Raw genomic sequence first — 20,962 nt, 5'->3', positions numbered from 1 at the left:
ATTACACATAGAAGCTGTAGACATTCCACTTGAATAAATAGTGCTTTGGACCATTTGCCACTCAATATACCAAGATTAGCATAGCTATCTCCATGTAATGGGATTCAAAATAAGGATTGCATAAATGAAGCAAAAAGAAAAGATTGTAATGCTCACTTTTAAAAGGATTTCCATGGAAAACGCAGGAAACCATTTCCTCATAAAGTGACATGCTGGAAAGAAACTGGAAACAGTATACATGAATAGAATGTATAATAAAGTACCAGCATCCATGTAGCTTTAAAGACAAAAAGGTTCAAAACTGGAGAACGTGTATTTTGATAAAACCCGCAGAATTTAGGAGATGATGGATGTTAGCAAAGCAACAGAGAAACTGACATATATCTAAATCATAGGCATGATTTTTCCGTCACAAATGTGTAAAAGCTGTACATGGAGGAGGTAAACCAAATGCTGTCAGTGGTATGATTCCAGATTTATGAGAAAAAATCGCTTGTGCTAATTTATGATGCTCTTTTTGTTCACAAGTATCTTATGATGCTCTTTTTTCCACTAGTATCTTTGCTGACTTCATTATATGAATTACGATTCACTGTGAGTCTACCAGCCTGCAATTCCTTGAAAGCTTTAGAATAAGCACACTTTCCTTGCAATGTAAGAAGACAATGGAGCCCTTTCTAGCCCCTCCTGTTTCTCGGCATTCAGAGGCTTGTAAAGTCATTGCTCTCTGCTGCTGCATCTTCTTTCTCCTTCCTTCCTAAGGGGTAATCTCTCTGTTTGGACAGAAATGGGAGTAAATTAAAAAATAAAATCACAGACAAGCTTGTTTAAAAATATTAAAAGCTCAGACCATGTGGTCAGATGTGCACAATCTGCCCTTGTTGTGTTTGGTTTAGTAGAACAGAAATAGCCTTACTGACCTTCCAATAGGCTTTGGACCTAGATCATGTATAGTAGTTGTTTCAATGCTCATGCTTTTGCACACACTTTAGGTGATGAACAGTATGTCAATACAGTAAATGAACAGTTCGTCCCTTGAATCCCAACAGCAACCTGATGCTGTTTCCTTGCTTTGAGTGGGAAGCTGGAGTAGATAGCCTCCAGAGATCCCTGCCAACCCGAATTATTTCATGGTTCTATGATAGATTAAAAAAATAAAAAGGTAGAGGTATAGATTTACTTTTGAGTGTGTTAGCTAGCCAAGGATGAGGTACCAATTAATTATTTCTGTGCTGTATTTTATGCCAGGCTATCTCCAGATTTGCGCGTTTCTATTACATTTGCTGTCATATTTTCTTAGAATAATGTAACACTGTGCACTAGTAACCTCGGGTGGGACATAAAGATCCACATGTCTACTTATGTAAGGACATCCAGATCCACACCATGGATCATTTCCACAAAGAGTTTAGATCTATGTTGGTTTGGTGAATGAGAGCATGGTGTTGTATGACCACAAGAATTGGCGTTTCATTTGGCACTGTTTTCCAGTGCTGATGTGGGGTGAGAGTCCTTGCAATGGCCATAGAATAGGCAGGAAAATGAGAGAGAAAGCAAAGCAGATCAGACATAGAGCAGTAAGGGGATTAGAAAACTTTTCTGGTGAGTAGCTTGTGGACTACAGAGATTAAAGCGGTTTTCATTACTTTTTTGCTGGAATTGTTGTAGAAAGACTGTTTAAAAGGAATTATTAGTAGGAACAAATATGAATGAATAAGGTGTCTCCATTTGTTAAACTAAGTGCCAAGGAATATTTTGGATTAATATTCCTGTGGAAAACAAATAAAGAATATGATACAAAAGATTCACTTTGCTTTGGAGGAACATAGGTAATTGGGAGAGAGAGTAGGAAAACAAGTGATTCAGGGGATCTAGTGAGCACAAAAAATGTTCATATATGGAAAGGAAATGGAAGCAGAGGGCGAAAGCAAGGAGAAAACACCAAGCCAGGCATTTCATCATAGAAAGTTATCAGGCTTGTCAAGCATGAACACACATTGGTGATTCCATGCCGACTACTCCTGATGAGTTTCTTGTCCTTCATGCTCCTGGAAATGGTTTCCACGTTAAATTGCTCCACTGGTTTCCCAGGGACTGAGGTAAGACTGACCAGCCTGTTGTTCCCTGGGTCCTTCTTCTTGCCCTTCATGAAGATAGGAGTGACATTTGGTTTTCTTCAGTTCTCAGGCATCTCTCCCAGTCACCATGATCGTTCAAAGATTACCAAGAGCAGTCTTGCGATGACATCAGCCAGGTCTCTTAGTACTTACGGTACATCCCATCAGGGCCTGTGGACTTACGTATTTCCAGTTTGCTTAAGTATTCCCTGACCTGATCACCTTCCACCAAGGGTAAATTTTCATTCTTCCAGATTATTCCTCTTAGTCTCTGGGGCCTGGGATTCCTGAAGGCCAGTCTTGCTAGTAAAGACTGATGTGAAGAAGGCATTCAGTACCTCAGCCTTTTCCATGTCTTGTGCAAACAGGTCCCCCACCTCATTTAGCAGCAGAAACATATTTTTGCCAGTCTTCCCTTTGTTAGCTGTATACTTAGAGTGTCCCTTCTTACTGCCTTTGGCATTCCTCACTACATTCAGTCCCAGCTGGTCCTTGCCTTTCTGAACCCTGTTTCTGCATGTTCAGACAGTATCTCTGTAGTCCTCCCAGGTTACCTGCCCCAGCTTTCACCTTCTCTACACTTCCTTCTTATGTTTGAATTTTGCCAGGAGCTACTTGTTCATCCTTACAGGCCTCCTGGTATTTTTTCCTAGCATTCTGTTTGTTGGGATGGACTGCTTTTCAACTGATTCCTGCTTGGTGATAGAGAGCCACCTTTTCAAGGAGATAAATCTATAATCATGACATGAAAATATGTTTCAGTTGTGCAACAGAGTAACAAATATGCACATTTTATCGTTCTGCATGTATGATCTCTAAAATCTTAAGAGGTAACAAATCACAGGTATTCCATACTGGTTTAAACAGAGGTAAATTAAAAATCTGAACTATCAGTCCGCAAGAGGTAGTGCAACTTTCTCATTCAAAACCAGAACAGATGATTAAATTGTGTGTGTGTGTGTCTAAAACTTTTGTGACTAACTCAGAAACTCTCTGCAGTATCACATCTCATGGGAACTGTACTTTGGGTAAATTATACCCAGACTCTTAGCAGTCTGTAATCCAAGGAGCTGTTTGGTACAGCACAGCTGTGTGATCTTGGCACTGTTCTACTGAGAAAATTGTTGCTAAGGTGTGAGAACATACATGAACCAATGTTGTGCGAGATAAGCAAAGTGAAAATCTAGACAGAGGGTAGTTGTTGATATCATGATAGTTAGCAGTTTAAAGATTTAAGAGGAAAAATGCTGGCATGAAAAGGTGTACAACCTCAAGGGAAAAAAAAATAAAAAGAGAGCAGAGGATGGAGCAGAGCGATTAATCTCTTTTGCGGATCAACTCTCCAGCCTCCTTGCCACTGCCATCTCATCAGTGTTCTGTGGGGGACCTGAGCATGTTAGCACTCAGCATAGCAGCTGAACAGCACAGCTGTCTGCTCCACACATTACCCAATAAATAATTGCAGGGTGTGGGTATCCTGCTTACAGAGCCACTCTACACAGGGGAAAAGATACTTCAACACTACAAACTCCTCGTATTTGTCACTATCCAAAGTCATGTCACTTGAATGGGAGCCTTCCTTCTGATGTCTGCAGGTGGATTTTAGGAGGTGAAACCTCTCAACAGGAGGAAATCCACTCCACAGGGGAAAACAGTAGAATCTTTTATTCTTAGCTCTTATCATATAGTACAGCACAGTGAGGAGATGCAGACTAATGTCAGACTGAATCACTTTCAGTTCAAGGAGCCAACCCGAAAGATTAAAATGTTTTCCTTCAATTTTCCTACTGGGGAATTCAAAACAGTAATAAAATTGAAATTTTTGCACATAAAAATACAATTTCACAGATACTACATGTTCAGTGAGGAAAACTTCATGGAAAATATCAGATCAGCTCTAATTACAGTTTCAGCTCAAAAAATCTTTCAAAAGCAAACTCTTTTTCTTCTCATAACAATAACGCAAACATTTTCAGGAAGTGGTGAGGTTATTGAACCATAACAATGTTACAGGAGAGAGAGATATAACACGATCCAATTAAATGTATTTATTTTAGCAAAGAACTGTGCTTATGAACTAATTTTGAAACCAGTATACAAACCAGTCACGACAGTTTTGTGTAGCACCTCATCACTCTATACAGCTCCTGTATGAGACTGAAGGTACACTGCTAAAATCACCTCCCTGACCCCAAGCCAGTCTTTCATCCACCCAGGCATGAGGCAGCAGCAGAGCAGCATTCCCCACACCTTCTGACCAGCTCTGCTCCAGCCTCCGCCTTTCCTGCTGGAGGAAGTTGTACGCTGCAGTTTCCCTCTCATGACAGGCCATTCTGGTAAAATCCCAGTGCAGATGGAGCCCTGACCAGCCTTCACCAGCAGTGTGGGATGCCACCAGGAGGGATTTCTCCTGCACAGGGCTCCATGACATAACTGTACAAGGCCACCCTGTGCAAAGTACAAAAAAAGATGTTTTGTAAAGCTGAAATGAGTGGGCACAGCAAGTGAAAAAATAGCATATTGCTGAGACTGTTGTAAGGCATTTTATGAATCATTCCTTCAGAATGATTTTACTGTGGTTCTGGGAAATGAGGAACTGGGGCCTCATTTGTGAGGCTTTCAGAGCTGCAGGTGAAACGCTGCCTTCAATAGGTGGATTCATGAAAGTCTAAACTGGAGGATGGAACACTAAAACATAACTTGCTAAACCAGTAGATTAGCCTTTATATTGGTAAAGCAGTGCCCCAGGGGAATCTGAATGTGTTTTCACTTTCCGTGAATGAATGACATCGTTCATGTCAGAAGCTAATACTTAGTTAAACATTTTACTGAATGGAGCTTTCTGATCCTGTGCTTGCAAACAAAAGTCATTTGTTATAAGAAATATTGAAGATGCATCAGTAGTTTTGTTTGTTGTTTTTTTTTTTAACTCAAGAGTAATTTTAAATATTAAACACTTCCCCATTAAAACTCTTTCATAATCCTAAGGTATGGGGTAGAGAAAGCAGAAGATTAAAATCGTCTCGTTGCACCAAGCATACTACAATTTCACATTATTGGTACCTACAGTACAGGCTTAGACAACTCATGTAATCAGTCCACACAGAGTGCGCCAAGTTTTGTTCACAGCAGAAATCAGAGAAAGGAGAAAGAAAGGCTCTTCCTCTAACATAGTCTTGTACCAAGGCAGCAATGACCCTCTGGAGAACCTAGTCCATGAGCCACGATAGCTCAATTTTAATTGAATTTCCAATTTCAGAACTTTAAAGAGAATTTTTTTCCGTATCACTCACTGAAGGGGAGCGGTGGCAGTCCTCACTGCCCCGTACATCAGCCCTGACCTTCTCACAAGAAAATGGGGCGATGCATCATCCTCTGCATTCAGCCTCAGAGCTGAGGGCAGTTGGTGGAGTTGACACGTCGGGCAGTTCTTTAGAGGCAGAGTATGATCAGGGCTGAAGCAACAGGAAAAAATTATCAGCAAATATTTCTACAAGTTCTGCTGCCTTACTGCCAGATAGGTACGGTCAAAGGTTAAAGTTGAAAGAATTTCCTTGAGGACTGCAAAAGACATCTTCAGTGCACCAGGCTTTCTCCCTGACAAATTTGGGGGTCCTCCTCCAAATACTAGAGGTACCAAAGTGTTACTTTCACAGTGGTGGAAGAGCCCCTGTTTCTCTGGCCTATGAAATGGTTAAACATTTGCTGTCAAAGCATTCAGCCTAAGGCAGAGAACAATCATGGAAAGTTTCAGCCCAACCCATTAATGTTTGGCAAAGCCACAACCAGCTTATAACAGAGGCTTGTAATTAGAGCGGGTCGAAACAGTCTCAACTAAATGAAATTTCATCGAAATATGCTGTTTCATCCAAGCCAAAACATTTTTCAGAGACATATTTTTTTTCCGCAAAGTTTTTGTTGGGAAAGCTGAGAGAAAGCGTGCTCACACACTATATACTGAAGATTAGGTCACTAGTTTGGGATGTGAGAAAATCATGTTTAGGGCCTGACTCACAGTGGTCTGCAACAAAAAACTGTGCTCTCCATCAGGATGAGTAGGTACAGGGTATTTCAAAAGCCATAGTGTCCTGGCTAGGTTATCTACAAAAATGACACATTACGAGAAACATGTTTTGATTATGGTGTTCAAGGGATTTTACGTCCTCAAGTACCACACGCAAAGTTATATTTTTAAACATTGTAAGTTGACCTAAAAGGCAGCTGACCTTTTCCAGAAGTCTGCACTTCTAATGGGAAATTTTAGGGAACATTTAAACTTCTAACGCTACATTTAAATTGGCTCCAGCTAAAGTTATCATACACAAATCTTTTTGCATGTTCCCCATAATTTAAACAGGATACTTTGTGAAAACGACCATAACAGAATCAGAAATAATTCAGCAGCGTACTTACAAAAGCATTGCACCCAATTTGTGTGCAGTGTGTCAATTCCAAGCTAAGGTCCAACTAAAGCCCTCCCAGACCTCATGGTCTGGAAGGGGAAGCTGGAGAAGCTCCTATATGTCTTTAAAGTGGCAGCCACTGGCAAAACAGAACAGTATATCAGCTTCTCCATATACACACATTCCTGAGACTGTGGAGGACAAAACATAGTGGCAGGGCATATATATTGAAAACCAGAAAGAACCACAATTCAGAGGGCTGCAAATGTAGAGGAGGAGCAAACCTTGCAAAATTTTGTCGATAAGTGAAGTTTTGCACATGAACGGATCAACAAATATTATTTAGAAAATGACAGTCCATAAAATGTGGAAGAAAAGATTAATATTTCCAGGTGAAAAATCCTTAATTTTTATTCTTATTCTTTTCACATTTTAGACATGTACATGAATTAGGGAATAATAACAGAAAGTATGTTTGCAATTAAAATGCATTTCATACTGTCGTAGGTCCTTCCATCAATTACAGTGAGGTCTGAGACCTACAAGACTTGTCCAAATAAAATAGGAGAGATCAGAACATTTTATTTCTAAAGGCATAAGCTGGAAGTCGTTGCACTGCTGAGTTGAGCTGATGTAAACCTTTGCTTTCATGCATTGTTACTGTGTCTTTAGGTTGTGCAATTATTTATTTCCTAAAACATCACGCTTGGTGCACACCTGATTTGTTTTAAGATTATCCAAAGGCTTTTTGACAGAAATGTTGGGCTTACAGCATTCACTACCCTACAAGATTATTGCACATGACAGAAGAAAGGAGTCATGTGATACAAAAGATTGGGATCATACTTAGATAAATTAATGTAAAGAATAATAACAGCAATTCTTTTTCTAAAAAATATTTTCTTACAGACACTGGATTCTCTAGTTGTTTTTTTTTTTTTTTTAATTCTTACCATATCATTCTCAAAAACATTTCATTTCTGTTATTTGTACAATCTATTTAAAAACAGAAAACAAAGCCAAATAAATCTCATCATTTCAAAGCAACAAATAGCTGCAGTATTCAAAACCTGGAACTTTGTTCTCAAACTATTGTAATTTGTGGCAATGTCCTCCCCCTGAACAACAAAGACATGAAAGTGGCCAAGATCCAAAGTTTCTTGCTAAAGTTTTGTGAGGTGAAGTTGGACTACATAAGATATTTTTCCAGAGTTTGAGGGTTGTTGGCAGACATAAAGAGTACTGGAACAATGCTAATACAAGATAAATTTTCTTAGCAATTGTGAGGAAAAAAATGTGGTTTTGTCCATTAACTCTTATGTTGCTACAAATGGGACAAGAAGAAAGTCAGGTCACCTCTTCTGATGATAACTAATGAATAGCCAGTTATTACTGAATATATTCCAAATATATAGGATTAGTTGCCTTATGTTTGGGGTTTAAGATTGTTTTCACTTTTTTATCACTTGTTATCAATGACTTTCCCTGGCAAAGCTTTCGTTGTTTTAACTGCTGTGGTATCGGGATACACATAAGTGAATGAGGAAACAAAAGCAAAAAAACAGAAATCATAAACCATCACTCCTACTGATAATCATTTACAAAACTTCACAGTACTAGCACGCAATAAAAATGTCCAAATCCTGTCAATTTATGGCTCCATTGATACCAGATTCTTCTATTATCAGTGTTTTTATTGCCCATTTTTTCTAGATTTTCCAAAGTTGCACGAAACAATGTGGTTTGCCACATAGATAAAATGAAGCCACATTCCATCTGTCAAAGTGTGCAAAGCAATTTGAAAACACTTAGCGTTCTGCACAGTAAAGGAGAATATTGCTGAGAAGCTGAGAATATTATAGGAATCACACTTAATATTTTGTTTTTGTTGATGATTTTGGGAAACTTTCTAACTTCTTAAAACTCCCCAGTGTTTTCAATGGTTTGAAAACATCTCACAACACATGAAGAGTTAAAACAACTCCCTGACATCCCAGGACTACTTCAAACTCACCGTATCCTTTCCCCTCCTTAGTCTTAAACATAGAAGCACTACAAGAGCGTGCTGCATCTCGCCTATACAACCTCAGTCCAGTCTAGCAATAGACTGAATCCTCAGCCGCAGTGCCAATGATCACTTGAATTCAGAAAGTTGCCCCATGAAAAGAGATTTAACACTTTTAAAATTATTTAGTTTAAGGCAGAATTTGACCAACTGGAATGGGAGAACAAATCCAACAAGTTTTTGTGTCAAAAGTAATAGCCTTTCTTTCCCCAGTTATAGGTATTTTCAGCTCTCAGAATCAGACAAGGGATTGAATATATTGGATTTCTCAATAAAACTCAACTGATATAAAAGATACAGGGTCTCAGATTAATGTCACCAAGTCAAGGAGGTTTAACAGAAGAAAGGAGCTATGGAACTCTTAAGATGCAAGTAAGGTGTTTGTCCATCACCATTAAGTGCCATTATAACTGAATTATAACTTCCCTTCAAACAGACTATTGATTTGTTTGCAGTTCAACAGAGCACCTGTGAACTGACTTCAAAATTACTCTCAAAAGAACACTGTTAATGCTGAGCATAGTGCTTTAAATCTACAAATAAATCCACTGAAGTCAAGGCAACCAATGAGAAAGGTTTTGCAGCAACTAAAAGGCTTTGGAAGTTATCTCCCACAGATTAACATTTTATTTGAAAAAAAAAAAAAAAAAAAAAAAAAACAAACAACCAACAAATCGACAGACTTCTACTGTAATATTTAAATAAGATAAACAATCTTTCTGATATTAAAAAGCCATCTATATGATTTTTTGATGTGGTTAGAAGTTGAAAGACTTGTTTTAGAGACTGAGAATGGAAAAAGGCGTGCTCATTAAGTCTGGTCTGTATTTCTGACATCACTGTAGATAACTAAAGAACAAAGAGATAGCTAAGTTAAAAAATGATAATGAAACAACAGCTACAAGAGAAAAGGCATTGGCCTCTGAGTGATAGCTGTGTAAAGCAGACCACTGGAGGAATTTCAAGGTCCAGCGAGTTACTTTGCCTAAATGAGGCAGACAGGGAAGAAAAACAGAAGAACAAATGTACAAAGGTAACATGAAAGTATAATTTATAATTTCCATTTCTGGAATTCACTAAAAGATATGCAAAGTGTAAAAAAGTACAAAGAAGAAACTACAGTAACCAGACAGCAAGAATGTTTAACAACTAACCAAGAAAGAATTTTTTTTCTTCCTGCTTTCTATCCTCCATCCTGCTGCTTTAATCCTTTTAAAGAAAATGACAGAAAGAAAAACAAATCATTCCTCAAAGGATGAAAACACATCAATATCATGCTAGAAATAATTCTCTATGCATTTGTATGAACGCCTGTAGGTTGGAAGGCTAACACAATGCAGGGATCAGGCAGAATGCTGACCAATCTCCTGAAAATCAAAAAAAAAAAAAAAAGCAGAAGAGACAAATGTTAACAGGTACTATTAAATTTCTGAGATGTACAGGAAGAAAGTCTAAAGAGAAATTACCAACTTTTCCATGAGAAATCATGATCTCAGAAGTCAATACAGATGTTTCAACTTCATTTAAGTGTAGATGTTCCTAGCAGTATTATGTATTTATAAACAGGGGACCAGTTATACTATTTTAATATACGGAAAGAACTCTAGAAGGGCCAAGGAAGTTAAAAACCTAGTTTCTCTATTTGTTTGTCTTAATGCAGCATTTTTTTTTATTATTTTATATAAGAGGTTAGATTTTTAATATAGCTACTAAACAAAAGAGATTCTACGGCAAGGGTTTTTTTTTTTCTCTGTAGACTTATATAATACACAAATTAAATATTAATGGAAGCAAAAGAGAAACACCAAAATGGTTTTTATGGCTGTGTGCAGTGGTGGGGATGTTTTTAAATTAATAGAATATCCCAAAAACTTCTTCCCCTCAAATAATAAAACCCCCCACCCTTATACCTCAGGTCAAAGTTAAAAGAAAATAAAAGAAGATAAAGCTGATATATCTTTATCCTTTCATATAGTGACAAACAATAGCAGCAGGTCTAGCATGAAAATACATTTAGGTTCTAAGCTCCCTTGCTTTTTCTTTGCTTAGAAGTATGCAAGGAAGAGCTACTGAAATAAAATTCATTTGGCATCCTTTGGCAACCACGAAACTGTAAGTGTAGAAAGCTTGAGGACACCACACATCTTTTGAACAGAAGACAGGTACTTTTCTCAGGAAAAAAGGTATGTCCTGCAGAGCTGGTAGAGCCAAGTGTCTGATTTAGGTGCATTTCACCAGGAAAGGGAAATGCTTCTACAAATGGTCTGTGATGCTTTTAATAACAAGGACAACATGGTAGCACACTTTGCAGTTTAGGAATTATTAACCTCAGTTGATACAAATCAAAACACAGACTAGGCCAGAGTTGTTCTGCTAAACATAACTAAAAAGCAAAACATAGGTTAAGGAACTGGATTTGGTTTTCCCCATGGAGAGGAATATAAAAACATGAGTCACATGGTTGTGCTGGTACATTGCAATAGCTAAAGAGTATGTGCAGGATGATTTCAACAAGATGGCATGGATACAACAAAAGTTGATTTTAAGCTATTTTTTAATTGAATTCTGTGTTCTGAACATTTTCCTCTGAACTGCGTATGTAATACTGAAAGTGGAAAATAAAAATGGTAACTAAAAAAGAGGCTTAATATCACAGGAAATTAATTAGCTTTGTACCATTTCTGATGAGTTACTTGTCCTGGTCCTTTTACTCCCAGAGGACATTCCCTAGTCTTCTGCATTCATATGCAACATCCTAGTTCTATGTGTCCTAAGGTTCATTCATACCCTTCTTTCACTGGCCAATCTGGTGTATTGCTTGGGTATAGTGTCTCCATCTATTACACCTATATGGAAATCAGACATGACAGCTCAACTATATAGGTCCCAAAATATAAGCACTAACCTCCCTGAAATTCCCTGGAAAATGTAAATCCATCCTTACCTGTCACTATTGAACTGTTATAGATTTTCAAGAACCCTGAACTGGGAATTTACCTATTCAGGGCCAAGTGACTGTAGAAGCAGACAGACGGATCTTTTTTGTGTGTCTATCACCCCATTATGTTACTGTGCTGACAGAAATAGAGAACCCCTGATACCAAACATAATTTCTAAGCTGCAAATATATTCTTAACTTTTTTCCCCAAATCGCTCAATATGCATTATACGCACCAAAGAAAATTACCCTTCAGTAACAGCTTTTTACCCATGTGGGTCCTCTGAAGTCCAACAAAACAAGATCTCTCAAACATTCAGCATCTCTTTTCTGTGTGGGCTGCCCAGGGATGAGAAACTTGAATATTTAACTAAAGTGTTACTAACTCACAAGACATAAATTAAGATATCAGGCTTTAGTGCACAGAGAATTATTTGGCCTCAGAGAAGCCTTCCAATGTACAATCCTTATGGTGCAGTACACATTCAGACTTGCTTCTTATTTTACATTATTGAAGCCCTTAAATGTAAAAGTTCTTTGGGCATTCTTAACTGTAGCTACTGTTGCTAGTGACCAGACAGTTTTATCTGTATAAAATACATAACTGTGCAGTTACAAATGTATGTACATGTTCCATCACACATAATCACAAAGCAAGCACTACATATTTTTTTCAAATAAAAAACCAATTAATGTAAATAATGATGAGGTTTGGATTTTTTTCCCAGCACTAAAAAAGGATTCTGTTTTAGCCATAAAAATTGAAACATAGCATCACCCTTTACTATTGACTTACTATTTATTCCAAATTTTCCACGGCAACTTACTACTTCTTTAAATCCCAGTGCTGTCAGGTGTGGTAGAAAACAGATAAATATAGAGAGGTACAGTGTTTGACCACCTATGCGGCATTTAATCTCTGTACCTCTACTACTACTTGCACAAAGAAATTTCCATATATGAGAATCATGGAAGATGCACAACCATGAAGATACATTTCCAACCTATTTATAAAATTCCCAAAATCATTACAATGGGAGTTACTAAACCTACTATATATGCCCTTTTCTTAATAGGAGAAAGTTATTAATGTCAAGAAGAGAAATAGTCTCCCAAATGCTACCTTGTAATGCTTGGAGGGATGCTGTGAACAGCAGAACAAACTGAAGTGTAGAAGATTCCCCATGGTTTATATGCCACCAGTGAAGAAAAAAAAGGGGACCATGTTTTTTCCTGAACAGTTTTATTATTACTGATGAATCATTTCTTACCAGAATAAGCATGTTAAGATAACTATGTCAAAGGATTGACTTGGAGTCTTCCGATAGAAAGCAGTTACAGGGTGTTTTAATATAAATGTAATCATTTACAGCATTATTATAATAACCTTCTTGACATGTTTAAAGGCTATATTTCCCATTTTGCCTGAGAAAGGTGGCATGTCAGATGGAAATATCATATGGGCCAAATCTAGCCAGTTGCACCATATGGATCTAATCTTAATATATTCCACAAAAGTTTCTGCTTGAATGTGCTTCTTTCTTTTCGGACAGAAAACTGGGCTGAAAGGAGTGCAATTTTTCTTCAATAACCTTTATGGAAATAAAATGTAATGCTTTATCAATTGCAAACTTCGTATTTGTCTTTCAGTTAAACTTTTAAGGAAAAACTCCAGAAATTACTGAGGTCATGCCTTAAAATGCAGCAGTTGTGTTTTAAGCATCAGATTTTGCTAGCTTAAAGGAAAAGTGGTGCCTTACAGTACAGTGAATATTTGTACAATATTTAAGTTAGCTCCATCAAGAATAACTGCATATGTTTAAATGATGGATGATTCCAACTGTCCTCATGGGATGCAAATTAAAATGTTTGAAATTAAAAAAAAAAAGCAACACTGAGATTCTAGAAAACAAATCACTTATTTAATAGTCAGGTTAATAGACTTTCACACTTCCTTCTGACCTGAAAGCACATTTTATTTTCTCATTTTTCAAGGCACATCCACCTTCACAAAATTAAAACATAGTAAAGAGGAATTCAGTCTCCTAAAAGCTTTGGGAAACCATAAACTTTCCAGAAAGAAAAAACATAAGTTTGCAAAATTTAACATAATGAACCATATCAGCATGGTTTGCTTTCTATTACTGGATGGCATTTCTCAAAACCTGGGGACTATGGATATAAATGAAAGCCTGGTGTCAAGCTAATGACTTCCTTGGATTTTATGGTAATTCTGCTATGTCAGACTGTACCTTAATATAGCCATCCAAACAGCAATCCCAGCAGCTGGTACTTTTCTGGCTTTCAAGTACTTCCCTTTGCAATGTTAATGATGGATTTTTAACACAGATTGTTGTAATTTAGTAAATGCAATAAGTTTAATATATTAATAAAAGCAAGAAATATAAATGTGAATGCTTATATAGTGACTAGAAGAAATATAAAATTTATATGTGCTAAGTATCATTCTTACGATTTCAACGATTCAAAGAGTTCTCAGATTTTTCTGAAAAAAAATCTTAATTTACTGCCTTAAATTTTCTACCAGACACTTGTAACTTTCTATCAAAAAAAGAGGTGAAAACTCTTTTCACACACTGAGCACATGCATAAAAGAACATATGCTATTTATTAACAGGAGCAAGCTTTTATTAAAGTCTACCCTGGCTTTTGAAAATAAGATGACTTCATATACAGGAAAGAGGTGTATATGAGAAGTTGTTATTTCAGGGTTGTTTTGCAAACATTAAAAAAGGGGGCTAAACCTATTTTACATGCCAGTTTTAATTAATCTAATTTCCAGAAGGAATCTGACTAGTGACAAAGCAAAGCATAACCTTTGGGAAAGCCCTAAGCACCCCTCATTTAAAACTCTTTATGGCCTAGTAATGTTTCTTGTTTCAATACTTTATGAACTGCAGAATTGTCAAAGGCTTTTTACAGTTTGCATTGAACATTTTGAAGGTCTGTCTCAATTCTAATTGTGAAATGTCAATATTGGCTTCAGCAAAATTAGCAAAATAACTCTTACTACCTGATCTTAATCTTCCAGTCTGTTCTGCTAAATGCTAAGAGGAGAGTGTAAGAGTAATTCACAGCAGTCACAAACACTCAAGTAACTTCATATTCCACTGAAAACTTATCTATAGCAAGATAGTATATCATATTTTCCTGACATTAATATCCTAGTTAGTCAGAACACCATCAGACTATTTCTAACTTGGCTATTTAGCATTTTTTCAATTTTGTTAGCCACCTCCTTCACCTAAGTAGATAGCAATCTATGTGATCTGTAAAGTGGTGGTTTTCCCAAGTGTTGTAAGTAGAAGTTTGACTCAGTAGTGCCTTTCATGATCCAGAATATTGTGGAAAGCATAAATGGAAGTGCTTAAGCACAGTCACTGGGAGCTAGGGGAACCACAGGGAAATGGAGAAACCAGCAATGAAAAGTAACAGTGAGTAAACAATGGATTACAAACACAGACTGGACCAGAACAGCTTTCTTGCCATGGAGGTCTCTCTCTCTCATGGCACCTTACATGAAGTCAGCAAGCTACCAATGGGTATGCTGCTGTTGTCACTTTTAATTTTATTAGTAAACTTTCTCCATCTTCCTTCCTCACTTTCCTTCTAGCATTTTCCTCCTAAGATCCTTTCCAATTGTTCTTGCTATATACAGAAAAGGTTTCTAAATGCAAGGCCAGCAGCCAAAGGTGGAAGTATTCTTCCTGGACTAACAGACACAGAAATAGACAAATGGGTAGATTTGTATCACATACCTATCACACAGACACATGCACATAGGTATATGTGTATGCAAATATACGTGTGCATCTGTATATATACATATATATATGTATAGTAACATAAAGACATATAAATATGCATATGCATAAACACATACCCACCCAGTAAGTAACACAGGGAAAGACTTTCAAATCAGGATGTTACCAGTGGCTTCAGGATTTTGGTGGGATCTTAAAGCAATACCTGAGCACATTTGCCTCAGCATTTACCATTGTACTGCAAGGCTCTTTGGAGCTCCTCAAAATAATGGAAGTTGATACATAAATTAAAATGAAAAGCACTAAGATTATGTACTTCATTATTAAAGTCCTTGGCCTACACAAGCATGTTTGCTGTAAGCACTCATGCACACATGAATCTGATTTGAACATGGGAAAGAACAGGGTGTGAAAAGTCAACTGAAAAGCAAGTGTTTTCACTCAGTGGATAGTTAGTATTTGTGTCCAAATATGTTGATGACAGTGTTATCTCCTCCTCCTCATGACGGAACTCACAAAGGTGTCATGTCAAAAATGGTTAAATACAGTCTTATTGAATGCCTTTGAAAATGCAGATTGCTGTGAAATAGCCATTTTTGCTCTTAAGGCCGTGAATTTTCAGTGAGCACACCTGACATTTTCTTCCACTTATTTCATGGCAGAAAATCTTTCAAAGAAAGGAGACACTTTTCACGGATGAGAGCAGGATCAGACTGGAGACCATAATTACAATTAAAGTCAGGTATTGAAGTAAATACAAGGTGACATAGGAGCTGCTTGTTTTTACTGCAAATGCCCCAGGCCTATAGGAAAACCTGTCACTAACTTCCATCAGTACTCTTACTAGGTTTTTATTTATCCATGACAAGCCAGCATTGAATAATTCTTATTCTGTCCGACCAAAAAATAAATTAACAGAATCCAGAAAATTGATTTTAAAAAAAAGACAAGTTTTAATGTCAACTCTTCCTTTTCACTGCAAAAGGACACAATCACTCCATTTCACTCTTCTGTTTTCCTTTGCACAGTTGATCACTGAAGCCATTCTGTGCTTATCTATGCTCACATTGCCTTTAATTTGTTTGGTCCTATTTTCTCAAACCACCCCCTAGTAACTAAAAGTCACTAACTTGTAAAGTCAGCCTTGCACTGTGGAGAAATTAGGAAGTGTTTCTCCAGCACACGAGCCAAATGGTAGAATTTTGGGGCCTAACCTGCAAACAATAGTTTTATTTTAGTACAGTTCTTCTTAGGCACTGTACATAAATATTCTCAGATAGATAAAAGACAATGGAAAAAGAAAATATACCTTGGGGAAAGAGTACGAGAAACACAGAGTAACGGTTTGTGCATACTAGCCGTACTTGTGCAGGCCTAACGCTGCTGCAGCAGGATTCCTGGGCCCTGGTGCAGACCCTTCCATCAGGGAGCTGTCGGCACAGCAAAGGCTCTGCACCCAGTCCTGAGTGACTCACAATGGGTTATAAAGACAACACCATACCACCTTTCACACACACACCCCCCTTACTGTTTCTTCCTAAAATGAATAGATACACTTACTTTATTCTCATGGAGATTTTGGGTAGATTATCCTGTTTTTATCTTCCCTGTTAAATTTTACTATTGCACCATGTTGTTGGCTGCATCTGACTTTCTAAAACTTTTTTTTTTCCAGTTGCACAAAGACACATAAACACTGCCAGTGTATTCATTCACTTACTTTACATTCTTGTAATAAAGAACTATTTTAATGTTCTCACAGTAAGCGAACAATAAATTTACCACTGAACAATTAATCTACCACTGAATTAATACACAGGTAATAAGAGGTAAGGATTCAACATATGGTTGAAAACAAGAAGCTGTCCTCTAAACTTTCATGACCCCAGTGAGCAAGATTACCAACAAACTAAAGTAAGGGTATATTAAAAGAGAGTTGGGTGTATTGTATGAAATACAAGCCATTCCATTTCATTATTATAAGGAAGTCTGTAATAGGAATAGTTTGTAACAGGATGAAGTTCACAACCAGACAAACAGAAAAAGACTTCTATGCTTAAGTTAGTAGACTTTTTTCCATCCTGCTAACTCACAAATTTGTGAAAACAAATGACATGGACAAAATGAGACAAACTGAAAAATAAAATAGAGAAAGGTTTCTTTCAAAATTATGTTAAATGAAACTGTTCACCAGTCTCACAGGCTGAAATGAACTGAGATCGTGTGGCATCTTATTGACAGGAGGGCATTGCTAAGAGATGTTACACCTTTTAATCTCTTTCTGGAATACTTTAGAATTTCCTCTGAGATTTTAAAATTAGTTTAAAATCTTGATTACTTAGTATAATGATTCATTTCCAGACAGAATACTGTTGAATTAATAATATGTAATTAGATCACAATGATATTATTTCACAGTTCAAGATTCTTCTCCAAAGATCCCAAAATTCTTGCAAATAATAAAACAAATAGTACATTTACAAAGAATTAGATATCAAAGTATTAACAACCACTGAATGCATCAGAGTAGTACTCAAAGTTCAAGTTGTACAAAGAAAGGAAAATTATGAAACAGAGTGTAGATTAAAACCAAGAGTCTACTGGAAATATCCTTTAAGATATCACTCAGTGTCATAAGAAAATTTCTCTTTTGGCTAGTAACACTGGGATTGAACACTACATTAAAAATATGTTCCTCTATCTCTAGTCTGTGGTATAAGGGGGAACAGAGATCATGGGCTGAGTTACCTGCTGATGTAAACAGCGCAGCTGGATTTTTCTTCAGCAGTATTTGCTTGCATATGTTGTTTTGAGAGATTCTGTGGAAGGTTTCTAAGAAGAGCCGACAGACAACCAGCTTTTACATCTTACAGGAAATTCCATTATTGAAACACTTGGTCTTGATATCAAATCAAGTCAAAAACTCAAAGTATCCTTTTGTTTTTTTTCCAGACAGGAAAACATGCCCAACTCTGTTTTTAAAAATGCCAACTGTTTGGAGTTGGACTAATGAAGAATGGTAAACACTTGTGACATAATCTCACAGAAAAATTCTAGTTTCATGTCCCGCATCTCCATTTTCCCTTTTGACTTCCCTGTACGAGTTTGGTTCCCTGAGAAGACTTCCCCTGATCTTACACAAGGGGACATTCACCTGCACCTGCCCATTCTGCTAGACACAAACATGTGTGCCCAGACAAAAATCCAAATTGTCTCCAAAGCCATTAACCAAGTATGCACTTTAATTCTCATACCAGATAAAAAGTGCTGCAGAACTACTTTTCCTTGGTAACTGGATACTGCAAATACTAACGCAAAGATGAAGATTTTGGCAAGATTTTTGCTATACTGGAATGATTATCACTGACTTTATTAGTAAATAAATAGAACTGATTACAGAATTCATGGGAACAGCCACAAAATGCTTAAATATATGCCTTTCTAAATACATAAATGGCTGTTTATATCTCAGCCTAAAATACACATTAGCTGTGGAAGTACCAGTCCTGTTCCCATGAAAGTTAGTGAGATTTATTTTGATTTAAGCAAGGGTTGGCCAGTGAGCAATGAATGAATCTAACAAGTCTACAAAATACTTCATGAGTTATGCTTAACAGATGTACTGTGCTTCTGAGATGAACTTTCCCTATACACCTCTCAACTGTAATATTCTTTATGATTCTCTTGGCTCTCAGTTTATCTTTTAACTCTGTACATATCTTGCATACAAAACTAAAAGGGCAAATAAATCCTTTTTAAATACAGTGTTTTGAATATTTTGCACTCCCAGAATTTCAATAATTTATATTATAATATGTGACAAAATTCATTTTGCAGTAACTACAGCTGTAATGTGTTAGGACGAGATTTATAGCACTATACATTTTTCCAATCAGTTTGAAAAAGCCTTATGTCAGAGGAACATAACTATTCCATGTATTATTTTCATTTCTTGCCTTTCTAGGTTTGGTTTGTTTAGTAATTTTCTAGATCATTCTATAAATGGTCATTTTTAACAGAATGTGTCTTTTGGAAATAAAAATCATAGTACAAAACCCCCCACAAAAATAATCTAATTTCAGTTATTAGAAAGCCTTCCTACTTAAACCTAATCCCAATTAAGAAGTACCAAGGATTTTTATAAAAATCCTATTACCATGGAGGGGAATATCCTTCTTGATTTTGATAGGATCAGATGTATGCTTATTGCATTTGTTTGCTTTTCAAATTTAATTAGAGTCTTAAGCACTCCTCATGAAAGTATTGAACGTGAAGGCAAAGTGAGAAGGTATTCCTATACATTGTTCATGCTTGCCATGGTGTACAGAGGGGTTTGGAGAGAGATGATTTATTTTGTATTTCCATAGCTTATCGGTTATTTTTCAGTTTATGTACATACATGTTCATTTGGTCTTAAAATCTTATCCTGACCCATTTTGTAGTCAGTGGTATTTATCATGTCTTAAAAAGCAGTTTTGGGTGAAGAATCTTGGCCATAATGAAAGCAGCAGCCACAACACTTGCATGTGTTGAGTGCAACCAGGATGATCAACCCCGGCTATGTTTTCATGATTATGCCAATGCCTCTTTTCATTTTACACTCCAGCTTTGCAGCCCTCTGTTCCTAGCTGATATTGTTCCTTTGTCGTTGATAATTGAGGGTCAGCTGATGCAATTAGCAAGTGTGCTACTTCAGCTGAAATGCCTGAGAGAATTCATGGTGCAGCCTGCAGAGAGATGGGCTGCATGCAGGGCCGCAGCGGGCACACTTTCACACCCACTGTGCTGAGCAGGATCACCATACAGCTACAGGGCCCCACAGCAGAGGACAATGTAGGTGCAGCAGCATCTTGAGCATGGAAAGACCTCCTTGCACAGAGCAGCCAGACATGAGGAGATAGTTTCTGAAACACTGCCTTCTTGTGATGCGGCTTCAGAGGAAGCAGAAAACCATACGGTGGGCAAGTCAGGACGCATCTCCCTTTAAGCAACCCCTAGTGTGAATAACCATTTCACTATGTGCTTTTGAATCACAGATTCCTGTGCATAGGGACTGACTCTTACCAGATATCTGCAAACAGCTGCCCAGCGCAGAAGGACTATAATCTTGGTTGGGGTCTCTAAGTAAAAAAAACTGCTGCCAACAATAGCTGATTATTAATCTTTCCTAGCATGATTTTAAATGACTATGAGAATATACAGTTTGGATTAACACAGCAAAAATACTTTCTTTTTAATCTTTTGGTTGTTCTTTGGTCTCATATGCTTAAATAATTCAAAACATAAGTGCCTACTCTTATTTCGTACTGCAAATGACATCTGTTCCTCATGAAATCACTGAGTCGCATGCATGATATTAGCTACGCCTGGATATTTTCCTTTGAAACCTGTGCTACTTGAAGATGAGCTCGTATTCTGAAACTTGACAAAAGTTTTGATTTGTAACAGAGTTACAACGAAAGGTCCATATTGGGCACAATTTGAACTCACACTCTGGGCAAAATATTCAGACTAAGGTTTTTTACTGGAAATGTTTTTCTGAACAGAGAAAGAGGAATATGAAGATACTGTACTGATGCGTCAGAACCAGTTCATCCAAGAATAAGGTAAAGTTGATTTCATTCCATGTTTTCCACAACATTCCTTATACATTA

At 37.1% G+C, this 20,962-nt stretch overlaps 1 long non-coding RNA gene across 2 annotated transcripts in view; it reads right to left on the bottom strand.

Annotated features, from left to right (window-relative positions):
- The window catches only part of LOC308059358, a 186,677-nt gene that overhangs the window by 145,787 nt on the left and 19,928 nt on the right, over positions 1-20,962 (bottom strand). For both annotated transcript variants that reach the window (XR_013926214.1, XR_013926215.1), the window contains exon 1: positions 1-20,962. This exon is cut by the window's left edge; it is cut by the window's right edge and continues 19,928 nt beyond it. This is a non-coding gene — a long non-coding RNA (uncharacterized lncRNA).

Source organism: Falco punctatus (genome assembly GCF_963210335.1).
Source record: "Falco punctatus genome assembly, chromosome: 2".
Lineage (NCBI taxonomy): Eukaryota > Metazoa > Chordata > Aves > Falconiformes > Falconidae > Falco > Falco punctatus.
Note: the sequence above shows the minus strand (reverse complement) of the source record. Positions and strands in the feature narration are given on the sequence as shown.